The sequence below is a fragment of the Lonchura striata genome, chromosome 6 (assembly GCF_050655825.1).
Source record: "Lonchura striata isolate lonStrDom1 chromosome 6, ASM5065582v1, whole genome shotgun sequence".
In the NCBI taxonomy this organism is placed as follows: Eukaryota; Metazoa; Chordata; class Aves; order Passeriformes; family Estrildidae; genus Lonchura; species Lonchura striata.
The window spans coordinates 17,629,091-17,641,891 of NC_140708.1; the positions used below are offsets into that span (position 1 = coordinate 17,629,091).

General features: G+C 39.2%; 1 long non-coding RNA gene across 1 annotated transcript in view; it reads right to left on the bottom strand.

Moving 5' to 3' along the window:
- Positions 1-12,801, bottom strand: part of LOC110468636 (uncharacterized) — a 495,198-nt gene that overhangs the window by 20,836 nt on the left and 461,561 nt on the right. The window contains exon 6 of the long non-coding RNA XR_014956117.1: positions 3,653-3,755. This is a non-coding gene — a long non-coding RNA (uncharacterized LOC110468636). The remainder of the gene's footprint in view (positions 1-3,652; positions 3,756-12,801) is intronic.

Here is a 12,801-nt window from a genome sequence, read left to right on the forward strand (position 1 = left end):
GGGAGGAGGGAAAATTTTTGGTTAAGGCTACCATGTGGCAAACAGATGTTGGACAACATTTCTTTTAACCTAAAAACACATCACTTCTTCCCCCTGCAGTATATGTGTTTCATTTTGAACAAGTAACTGGCAGCTGGAGAAAGTTATTAGAAAACGCTGTGTCTATATTCCAGCACTTGCAACAGCAGCAAAATTACCTATTTCCTATCCTGCCCAAGCTTTCTGTCTCCTTTCTTAGATATTGTTGGCCTCAAGTCAAGTTTTACTTAAGTTATGCATCAGAAAGGGAATAAGTGGAGCTCCAACCTTGTTTAAAGTGTAGAAAAGGGAGTTTAAACAAAGCTGGCAGAGACACTGACTCAACTATTATCTAGGTTCTGGATGTGGTTGGGCCTGCTGGTAAAAAAAACAGGAAATAAGTGAGAAAGCAACTCTTAAAAGGTGAAAACCAGCCAAATCTACAGGGCTCCACTCTGTGTTCAAAAGTCTGTAAGTACTGATAAAAGAGCACACGTGATGTGAAAGTGCTGTGTCATTCTCACCAGCCCTTTCAGTCTTATTATCGTCTCAGTTTTCTCCAAGTTATGAATTCATGTCTGGCCAGGGAAGAGCATGCTAATGAAATCTGGTAGTGTTTCCTACCTGATTTGAAATTAAGAACAGAGTAATTTGTTTGGGACAGTTTTGGAAGTTAGAAGAGCTTCTCAGACAGAGTGGGGCTTTGTTAGCCAGGAAGGGGCCAAACTAGAGAAAATATTGTTGAATAAAGCACAGTGTGAGCAGACACTGGAAACAGTAAACAGTAAGAGAGGCTCCTGCCTAAGAAATGCATTTTACTGGCTCTGTTATGAGTAAGACAAATCCTATGATCTGTTGCCCTTGTTGCACATTACCCTGTGGTCCAAGGGGTCGGCTTTGGCTGCTGGTAGCCACCAGCTGGGAGGCACCAGCAGGCACTGCAGAGCACTGGGAAAGAAGCTGCTCCCAGAATAGCCAGTAGCCATCAGGGTGCTATTGTTAGCCAGGCCCCCAAGTTTATGGCTCTTAGTATTTCTGTCTTCAGAAAGGGCTCTAACTGATAAGGATGAATGGTGTGGACTTGTGCATCCAAGAGCTATGGTTGTGTCTTTCTATCTCTGTACCAGCCAACAAGTTATTATAAAAATAAATACCTCAATGGCAACAGCAGCATCCCCAAGGATCTATTTACTTCCACTGGCACAAACTAATTCCTGCAGAGGAGCTCAAGCCAAATCCTGCAGAGAGCAGCGGGAATCTCTCCAGGCTCTTGCAAAGGCAGTTTGCACACTGGAGAAAATGCTGGTGCTTGGTCATATTTATTGCCATGTCAGTTAAAACATGTTGTCAGTTAACACCTTCCCTAACACAACATATATTTTCTAAAACTGAAGGAAAGTGAGCTTTTTTTACCTCCTTTTATTCTTCAGGTAGTTATTCTGATTTATTTCTGAAATTGCACAACACACTAAATGCTGGTTCATGAAGTGGCCAGGGATCAATTATTACCTTTTCATGTGCAAACCAATCTTAAGGTATCTATCAATCTCTTATAGTCCTATCTACAGAAGATATGTTCAATTTCAGAAAACAGAAAACATATAAGGGAAGCTAAGGCAGGGTGACATTTGCTTTCCTTGGCTTGCTCTTTAGATGTTTGATGGGTGAGTTTATTATCTATAAGAACAATGAACAAGCCAATACACCCTTTTCAAGGTTTACAGGTGCCTTAATGTAACTTGCTCATTTAATTTGGATCTATATCCTCCTGAGAAGGACAGAAGATTTTCATTTTCAAGGCCTTATTTAGCTATAAAATGTGTATCCCATTAGCTAAGAGCAGATCTATGAATTTCATTTCATTTGGTGACAGGAGAAATAGTGATGTATGTATCACCCTCTCAATAACTGCTATTAAAAGGTGTGTGTTTCATGAAGAAACAGTGTGTTCCATGTCATAACATCTTTCATGAAATATAATTCAGGGCATTTGTAGCATAAGTATTTGAAAAGTATCAGTTAGCTCTTATTTTAAGAGTGTGGGGAAAATACAAGCCCCTTTTGTGGCTGGAGCTGGCCACCTGAAAAATTAGGATGGATTTTGCTGGCTCCAACAAAGTCAGTAGGAGATTTTCTATGGCCTCAATGGGGCCAAAAATTCTCCTAGATTTCATACTATTATAGATATTGTACAATTTAGCCACCAAGGTCATTAAAATGCTATAATCCCTCGTGTGATACATGATGGGGTAAAAGCACTTACAAAGGTATTGCTTTCTAAACTGGTGTAATTATAGTGGTAATTCCCAGAGAAGTATTGTAAATGCATTTCCAGTTCCAGTTTCTCAATTTTTTTGTCAGTGTTCATTACAGTAGTGATATGCTTCTGTCTAAATCTTGTTGATGTCCTTCCAGAGGGCACTAAAAACCCTAAAGTAAGTAAAGAAAAATTTAGTTGATGATTCTGACTGGCTTCTGAATTGCTGCCTTTTGAGCCCTGTCCCTCAGCTCATAATCTATAATGTTTCCTCTTAAGCTACACATCCTACTCGCTCCTTGTTTATATTCATCCCCTTACAGTTTGTCTAACTTAAAGAGAATTAGGAAAAAAAAATGAAGAAAATTAAAGTCCTTGCCAGACCAAATGTGGATGCTTTGGGCCTAACAAGCCTGAGAGAGCTGTCAATACTGAGCTGCATTTTCAGTCCCTGGGAAGTTTGCAGCTGGGCACAGCTGCCCGTGGGGCAGTGGAGCTGCTTTGGTTGGGCTCTGGTGACAGAGTGTGGGGCTCAGGCTCAGAGCAGAGGTCTACCCCTCCTGGCACTGCAGAGAGCAGGAAGCTTCTCAAAGTACCAAAAAAACACTGAGCTGTGATCCCTCCTTTTCTGGTTTTAAGAATGGAAAGGACATCAGGTCTCAGAATTCTGGCAAAGAGGATTCAAACTTAAATAAACATGAGGCTTGTAAGGGGTGAGAGGAGGGCCTGACTGTGATAGTGATCCTCTCAAAACTGACGAAAATCAGCTAGAGGTAAATAAAATTAAATGTTGTCTGTATGACAAGTGAGAAACATGATCTTAGGGCTCACTTATTTTTAACCTTGCAGTTGCACCATATTCCTCAATGGCTGGGGATGAGGCACAGAGGTGTAGGAAGGTCTGGTATTTTGCTTTTTCCAGGGCTTGTAATTAGCTTCACATGCTCTGTACACGGGTGAAACACAAATTTCCATCTGCTCTGAAGATATCTAGGTGTGCACTTCTCTTCATAAAGCCACCTTCTTTCTACTGCTTAACGAAACTCTCAGATGTTATTTGAACAAAGAAGTGCTGTTCTTGATGAAGAAAACCAGGAATAAGCCCAGGGTATTTATTCTTTTTCTTTGAGTGTTTCAGTCCTTTGACTAATGCTGACAGGATTTCTGCTCCTGGTGTGTTGCTAGCTTCTTCACGGGTGCTACCAAATAAATACATCAGTTTGGAAGATCATTTCTTACAACTGCCTGGCAAATTGCAGTGACACTGTTAACTCATTCCTCACATGCCTTTATCAGACACATACCAGACTAAACACTAAATGAACAATACCTACTTTGGTCAGATACAAGATTAAACATCAAATGAACAATACTTACTAGGCCCGGATTTGAAACAGTCACTGGATTCACTGTGGTTTTACATCTCCTCATTAGCCCCAGTCACCAACAGAAAACATTGCAACAAGGAACTTTGTGTCTTCTGAGGTAGAAAGAAACATGCAAATAATAACATTTTGATTAAATACATCCCCTGAAAGCTGGTGGTGTCTCAAACAGATTGCCAGTTTGGACTTTCAGAAACCATGCAATTCAGTGTTTCTTAAGAATGAAAAGCATGCTTTACATTTACAAACATTTACATCTCACAATTTCATACACTCTTTTCTAGTAAATAAAGCCAGGAATTTCTATTTTTTCTTCAACAAGAATTTTGATGATGTTTAGTACATGTGTATAATGCACAAAACTAGAGAACCCGTGACTCTCTCCTGAGAGTTCTGACACACACGTGGATCCAATTGGTCAATGAATCCAAACAACCATCCCCAGATTCCAATCAAGCAATCACCTTGGGTAAACAATCTCCATACCACATTTCACATGGGCACAAACACAGCAGCAGCAAATGAGATAAGAATTGTTTTGATTCTCTTTTCTCTGCTTCTCTCAGGAGAAATCCTGAGAAAGCCAAGCCTCTCTCTGCTCAGAGGGTATGGGAATACCACACACAATCAGTCTACAAAATCCATGTTTACAGCTTTGTGGGAAATTAAAGAGACATAAAGGTGAGTGGATACAGCATTGACCTGGGATTCCAAGACCTATCACCGTGCTCCCACCTGGCTTGGAAAGACCCAGTTATTCCACAGGTTTTGGATTTAATTGTGGGGATTTTTGCTTTTTGACTTGAGGTCTTTTGGCTGGCATAGCTAGGAAGCTACCACATTCTAGGGCGGATGTCCAGCCTTTACCCAGCAGGTGTTGCAGCCCTTGGTGACTGTGACAGTTTGACTGTGACAGTTTTTACCACGGTGCAGGAGACACACCATGGGTTTAGCAGCTCTGTTGGCCGTGTAGATGAGCAGTGCACAAAGCAAGCCCTTTAACCAAGACTTTATGAAGCAGAGGGCTGCCATATATTTCATTGATATAAAAGGATTAAAATCTCCCAACTGGCGGCTTTGGTTGCTATAATAAAAATTTTACTAAAATTAGTGTCTGATATAGCAGATAATTTTTTTAGTGATAAATATCTTGATCAGTTCTATGAGAATGACAGAGAACTTGATAGGACATATAGTCTACTGGGACAGCAGGAACTCTCTGTGGTTACTCATGTATCTACATGGGAAAGAGGAAAGCAAGAAAATGTAGTGCTTCAAGCATATTCTAAACAGATCACTGTGCAGAAAAATTCTCTCATCACAAAAATCAAAAGGTTTATAACAGGGAGAGGCAATGCTTGCTCTGCAGTGCCAGCTTAGTGTTTATTTATTCTAGAAAGAATAAGAAGGAGGTACTAAAGTAAGGACAGGATAATTTTATTCCCAGATCAAATAAAGGAACACAGAGTGTGTTCTCAACAAAGTGATTACTTTAGGGGGAACTAATACAATGAATGTTATTAAATTAAACAACTTTTTATAGGGTATCTCACATTAAGGATTTTAGTGTAAGTAATATTTCTGACAGGCAAAATGATGCAAGACAAAATAGCTTTTATAGAGGTGTTCCTTAGTAGAGATATTCCTGTAAAAATGTATTCTATCTAATATACTTCCTCTGTAGCAAATTATCATTTCGCTTAACAGCTCTGAGAAACAGGGATGTCAGGAGCAAAGATGACTATTCTCCTCTCACTAGATGCCTGAAATCTTTGATTTTAAATTAGCTTTTAGGTGCTAGTACACATAAAGCTGAGGTAAATGTCTGCTCAGCACAGATAGCTGGGAGAAATCCTCAGCTCTGTAGGAGCTGTCTTCAGTGCAAATCCCAGAGCCTTGCCTATCTGCCCTGCCATGGTGTGGGAAGCCTTAGGAGCGAACCCTTGCAGTGCAGAACACGAGGTGCAGCTAAGCTGATTTTTTTACAGAAACCATCCTTTCTCACTGCATTTACTCACATTGGCTGTGCAATCAGAGCTAAGAAATGTGGACCTACTGCATCTTTTCCTATCCTGAAATGGACATCCGTATATCACCACACTTGAAGACCTAGAGCAACGTTTTATTATCCTAGAATCTGAGAGGTCTCAAGGGGTAATTATGTATAAAATGACTAAAACATCTTGCCTCAGGTGCAGAGTTCTGGAAAGCCATGTCTTCTCTAAGGGTCGTGAGAATGAGATGAAAAAGCCTGACTGCGTCGTCTTGTATTGTTCCCTCCAGTGCCTTTGCTGGTAATTTATCAAATCTGTATTTATCTTAGCATTTATATATGGCTCCCATTGCACCACTTTGCAATATTCAATTCCTTTATTCTCACAAGGGCCCTATCTGGTATATTCTGCATCACATCTCATGCAGTCTTGAGGAGAAGGATCATAGCAACAGAAAATGACAGGAATGTAGTCCCTTTTACTTATTTGCTACCTCAAACTCTAAATTGTGGTTAGATGCTTACTAGATAGGGCTTCTGTCTCTCATGTGGGAAATATGAAATAAGTACAAGGAAACTGAGTTTAGAAATATGAAGGGCTCAGAGTTGTCCTCAGTTTTCTGGTACTTTCTTCCAAAATATTGAGGACTTTTCAGGAGCTAGAGAATTTACACATTGTGTCACTGCAATTATTTGCTCAAGGTCTATTGCTTTTATTATTCAGGAAATTTGACCACAAAATGCACATGTGCTTTTTGTGCTGGGGTATAATTTTATTTTCTTAAGGCACTTGCTGAAATAAGACCTGCATGTTTTAACCCAATTTTGTGTTGTAATTCTTTTACTTTCTCAATAAAAATCTAAAGAGGACTCTCAAAAATTCTACACAAAACAAAGAAGCAAAAAACAACAAATAAATAATCAATCTTCCCAAACATTTTGTTTCTCATTGTATTGCAAAGGATTTCTAAATGTTTTAATCCTTGCTCTGACCAAATATTACTAATCCAAGTGCTGAAATCCCATCTTCAGTGGTTATATGTGGAGATAATAGAGATCTCTTCTCCAACCCAACTCTTCTCTGGGACAAGAGATTTTGAATCTTTGTGGTTCCTGAAGTATTGGATAATCCCAGAGAAAGACTGTTTGGGTTGGGTACAGAACCAAGAGCAAATTGTTGGGCAAGGCAGTGCCTGCCTATTTGCTTTATAATTCTTTCAAGGAGGGAAGCATAGCATATGCTGTTAGCTATTTCTTCTCATTCTGGCTCCACAGAATCATGGATGGATGCAGGCAAGTGACACATGGAAAAACAGGACTCAAGAATTCTACTGCTCCAGGAGAGCTTAAGTGGTAAAAGCACTATCCAAGAACAATGGCAGATATATTTTGGATGGAAAATATATTTCTGGTGGGCCTAGACTCAACTAACCTTGGAATTCCTCAGGTTTTTATTAGCAAAGCACACTACCTTCAGTCACAGCACTTACAGGTAATGTCAGCTCCTGCTGTCAGAAACCACCTGTGCTGGTTGAGTGGTTTATTGGTCACTTGCACAAGCTATCAGCCAAAGTACAATGGAATAATAACACAGATTATGAGAAAGTCTGCTAGAACTCTTTCAAAAAGTTAGAAAGTTACCTACAGACATGGAAAAGGAGGTGCAAGCTCTGGCACTTTCATGTCTAACCCTCAAACAGCTATTCTCTCCCTGTTGATTTGATAGTAATTCAAGTTTTGAATAATACATTGGAAAGACTGCGATCTTGAGGACTTGTTACAGACATTTGCTCAACAGTCCTAATCCAGACTGGAGGCTGGAGGCTTTGGCTACAGGCTAATTGTTGATTCTTGTTTACCCTCTGGGCACTTTTCACAGTTCTGGCAGAAAAAAACAGCCTTGAAGTGTTTGTAAAATATGGAATACATTTGCATCCTAGCAAATGAGAAACGAGTCCCAAAGTCTTAATGTTAACGCTGGTATGAATGTAAATTTAATAGACCTGCAGTTTTTCCCTAACAGCCCTCATACCTTCTCTTTGTGATTCACAAGAGAAAACAACCCTTCAATAAAAAATATTTTAACCCTAGAACTGTGCAAAGAAGTATTATCACCCTGAGGAAGAAAGAGCATAAATTCGGTGTTATTTTCCATTTGTTTTTATTTTATTTTTTCACACATAACAATATAAGCCTTCCCATCACTCCTGCTATTAACATATGGAAAAGTTCAACTGCAGAATTTGCCCCAGTGAGAAGATTCTCTGACTTGTTCTAAACCACGAATGTTAATGCCCAGACTGCCAAGAGGTATCGTTCTTTCATTTATGAATGCACATTTATGAATTTCTGGGGATGCTGAACTGACTACATATTTTGAGATAAGGACAAGTGCTGATGAGACTTAAACCATCCCCTTTGTATTAAGGGGTTTGCAATGCACATAAATGCTTTTATTATAAATAAATGCATCAAAAAGTGTATTAAAACTACCTCTAATATCGCATATTGATTTCACATCTTGTGTTTTGTTGGAACTCAAATTTAAACATGGCAAGTGGAACTGGATAAAACACTTCTCACCAGCTTTGTACTTTTAGAAAGATTATTTAATTTACTTTGCTGGATTTTTCTCACTGGCAAACCTGAAGTACAACTGAAAATGATAGACTACCAAATAGCCAGTAAAAATTTCTTCTTGCCAGGCAAAGAATGGACATAAAGAATTTATCAGTGGGCTGAAGGGCAGATATTCTCCAGCCTCATTTTTAAAGTTCATCCCTAAATCAAGGCAAATAATAATTAAAAGAAATTAAAAAATATATTTAAATTTCACTAAGTTCCAGTATGTACAACATGTGAGTAGTTTAGCTTTCTCAGCACTTCACGATGCTTGAAAACTGAGCTATAAAGGAAACTAGACACCCAATTTGCAATGGAAATATATAAGATGATGAATTGGATTTAATGGGCTCCAGTAAATCATAACATTAATGCTATTGCATGATACTTCACCTTAGCACCAGATTAAAAAAAATCTGTCTCAAACTGAAAAACATACTCTAAACCCTCCAAGTCTGAGAAAAGAGCCAATTACTATGAGATCTGTAAGCATTTTAAGCACATCTGACTTTTGGTTTCAGTACATATATGAAACATGGATGAAATATCCTTGAAAATGTTACTCTTTAAAATTTAATATAGGAATTTTCAGGACTAATAGACCTTATAGATTAACATGTTTGTCACAATTTTAAAAAGAATTGAAGAGTACATCTGTTTTTGGGATGAAGAAACATAACCAATTTCACAAATCCCTTTTATCAAAACATCAATCCAGCCGAAACCACAAATATCACACAGAGAAATAATTAAAAGATGTATGAGCTGTGAGTCTTGGATTATAACCAATTTTAAAAATTGCAGTCTTAGTCACTTTATTAGATTCAACTATTTTGTCTGAATTTTCTACCTGGAACTCCTGTGCCTTCTGTTCTTTCTTCTATTTTGCCTTTTTTTTTTTTTTTTTTTTTTTTTTTTTTTTTTTTAACATGACTATAATTTAACTATCTAAAATTGTGAGTGCAGTAGAAGCTTCTGTCATGTGAAATGGAAAGGAAGAAGTATTTTCGCAACCAACAGAGTAACTAACCCAGAGTCTCTGTTACTTATTTGGTCAGGATATTTTCCTAAAGTTCCTCAACACGAAAAAGAAACCACCTCCTTATGAACTTCCAAGTGTGAGCAGTAAGGAAGTTTCATACCATTTTCCAATGGCCTTTTGAAGGATAAGGAAACTGTGGTGTTCACTTATTTCTGGCCCTTGCTTCAGATTGCAGAAGGCACTTATTTCAAGCAAGTGTAGCATATATCATTTAAACATAACTCTAAAACAGGCAAATAATTTGTCAAGCTGGGAATTTAGCAAAGCAAGAATTACTAAAATATACATATAACTGCAACGAGCATAGAAAGGTTGCAGAAGTGCAGGCATGATTACATAATATTCATGGCTAGGAGAAAGGTAATCCAGAAATTCTCAGTGGTACTAAATCTACAGACTCAAATGAGAGAAGAAAGTAAAAAGCAAAGCCTCCAGACCCATGCTGGAGTGAAGCAGAAAATTTCATCACTCCTAGGCTTGTGTTCAGAAGGGCCAGACACGTGTCCTGGTGCCTCTGAGCTCCTTGGGGCGCACGCAGGGCAGGCATGGCTGGGCACAGAGAGGGAACTCCTGCCTTCACCCACCTGGGCTCTGGCAGTGTCTCTGCCCCATGGTCTCCCCCAGGAGCCACAGATCCATTCCTGCCCTTGCTGCAAACCTTAGTGAGTTATGAGCAGCTGTGCAAAGACCTGCTTGTTTTCCCCTTGTTGCCAGTGTCTAATTAGACACTACCTAACACACGAAAAACAAAGAGAAATCTCCTCAGGGAGGAGGTTTTCACTGCAGTGAAAGAACCAAAGCCCACGAAAGGTCTCAGAACGTGGGTCTCCACATGCACATGCCAATCATGGCTTGACTGACAGCCAAGTTTGGGGATGAAGCAGTATCTTTTGGGTGTGTACTTCCTCCAAAGGATGCTGAATAGCCAGATGCCCTGTCTGTCCCCAAGACAGACTTCCTGAAACAGCCTCTTGCCAAAGGTTTGAATGGCTGGCTGTGGCAAAGACAGCATTGCCATTTACTGGCATCTTTGGCTAAAGAAGTTTGTTAAATAGCCATTAAAAAAAAAAAAAAGTGTTAAAGAATTCACTGTTTCTCATTTTCAGCAGTAATAAAGGAACTTCTTCACACTGCTTCAGAAAAGGGGAACCTTTTCTGGCAGAGAGGGAGTGGGAAATGGGCAGCAAGGACAGAATCACAGCAGCTGACTGTCTGTGCAATTTATGGCATGATTTTTCAGAGAGAAGTGCCCCATCTGTGCAGACTAAAGAAGCTGCCAGCAGTAGAAACAGGCAAGGTTTTTTTATATACTTGGAGGTGCTGGTGACATTTCCCACTTGAAGCTAAGGACAGAAATGCAGGGTGCAAAAGGAATGGTAGAAGTATTCCATGACCTGTTTAAACATGGTTTTAACAAAACTAGGGCTAGGGCCACCTAGGCTGTCTATATTTTTACTGCAACTGGGCATTTTGTTTCAGCAGATTCTAAGTGTCATACTGAGAATTTCCATACTTGCTTCCTTCTGCAAATGCCAGCCTGTTTTTCAATTGTCAATACATATGAGTGGAGAAGCACTCTGACTTGTGTATGAGACATACCAGAAAGGGGATGCATTTTATCCTTGGCAGTAGAGCAAAGGTTTTAACATGCAGTTCACCTATTAGCTTGACACCAGCCTTTAAGAGTTGCTGTAGTTATTATTTATCCTAAAAATGCGATATATTTTCTACTGTCTTCCTGGGTATGACATAAAAAGAAATTACTCAGGTTTTGCCTTCAACATCTCAATGGTTCAAAGGAGCAAGTAGAAAATAATTACATGAAAAAAAGCAAAAACTGAAACAACCCCCCCAGTTATTTTCTCCCACGCAAATAGCATGACTGGCATTTGGAATTTCCTTCTGCCATCAATAGAACACTGGGATTCCCCATTCCATTGTACAATTTAAGCTTCTATAATTTTTGCATACGCAGAGCAGAAATATCTGCATTTATTCCCTTGCAAATACTCTGTAGTAATTAGAAATGACCTGAAAACAAAGTAGGATGTTGTGAGTTTCCCAGGGAAATTCAAAGATGAGAGTTGCTTGGAGAATTTGGGTTGGGAAGTCTGTGTCCACAGTGGGCTGACAGCACCCACAGAGCATCAGTTGCAGGGTGAGGCAGGATAAAAAAAAGAGAAAGGTGGTTCTCAGCCAGGTCGGAGGTGGGAGCTTGGGTCCTGTGTTCTGGTGTGGCAGACACTGCTCTCAGCTCATGTCACCACACTGGGTATGAGGTGGATGTCAGCCATGGAACTTATTTCTCATGTACCACCAGCCTCAAACCAAGCTAGTCCAGGAGGCTGGCTAAGCTTTGGGCATGTCAGAATGGTTATCATGCCAACAGATCATACTGTGCTACTGACCTGGATCTAGAAAAGATAATAGGTTTTGTCTGAGTTACTCTAAAACTGAAATTTGTCCTTGGATTTAAGCCTGGGACTAAGTCCCAATAAAACATTGTTTAGGACACAGAATGGTTACCATGAACAGTCTTACTTAAAGCCAGAGTAAACTTAGAGCAAAAATATTCACAGTTTTTAATAAATGCAGGTAATGAGATCCCTCAGAACAGTAGCACTTGGGCCCAGCCAGATGTGTTTGTGCAACCAGTTTATAAGATCTAAATTTGGATAAGTATAACCACAAACATAAACAACATGTAGTGAGTGTTTATGGCCTGCTCATTTGTATATGCCATAGTTTTGTCTGAGCGTCCTGGCCCCAGAAAATCTGAGAATTGTTTAGTTTAGATCCCAAAGGGTCAATTTGGGTACTCCTGGCTTTTTTATCTCCACAAGAAGCACTTCATTTTCAGGAGGTGCTGAAAGAGATCTGTTCCAACTTATCCTGTGCTGGCCATTCATACAATAGGGGATGACAGCCATGGAAATGGTGACTCCATTCCTATAACTTCATTGCACTGACCAGTTCAAGCACCTATTGTAAGTGAGGAGTTCTGCAGTCTGGAGGCGCACATGCAAGATAGCACCACAAATCCAGAAATCCACATTTTCCGTAATTATAAACCTAGCTTATAATGTTCTTTAAGAAACAGATGTTTGTTTTGACTATAGCAGCCTGTATAGAAACTGAGATCTTATTAAGAGAGGGAAGACTTCAGAGGTACAATGAAAGAAAAAAATCAAGTCTCAAAAAAAAAAGTGAAAGGAAGAACTGAAAAAACCCAACACTATTTATATTGTAAATATTCTGGATTCTTTCCTGGAAGAGAAAAAAAGAGAGCTAAAAAGGCTCTTCTGTAGATATATGTAAGAAGTTGAAGGTTTTGATTTGATCAGTTAATGGCATGATGCCATAACTGACAAGATTCTTCAATAAGTTAGATTCTTCACCACTAAAAGCTTGATATATAGTGTTATTAAGATCCAAAGTCTTGCTGAAACCAAAGGAATTTAGGATCCAATCCTTAATTCAGTTT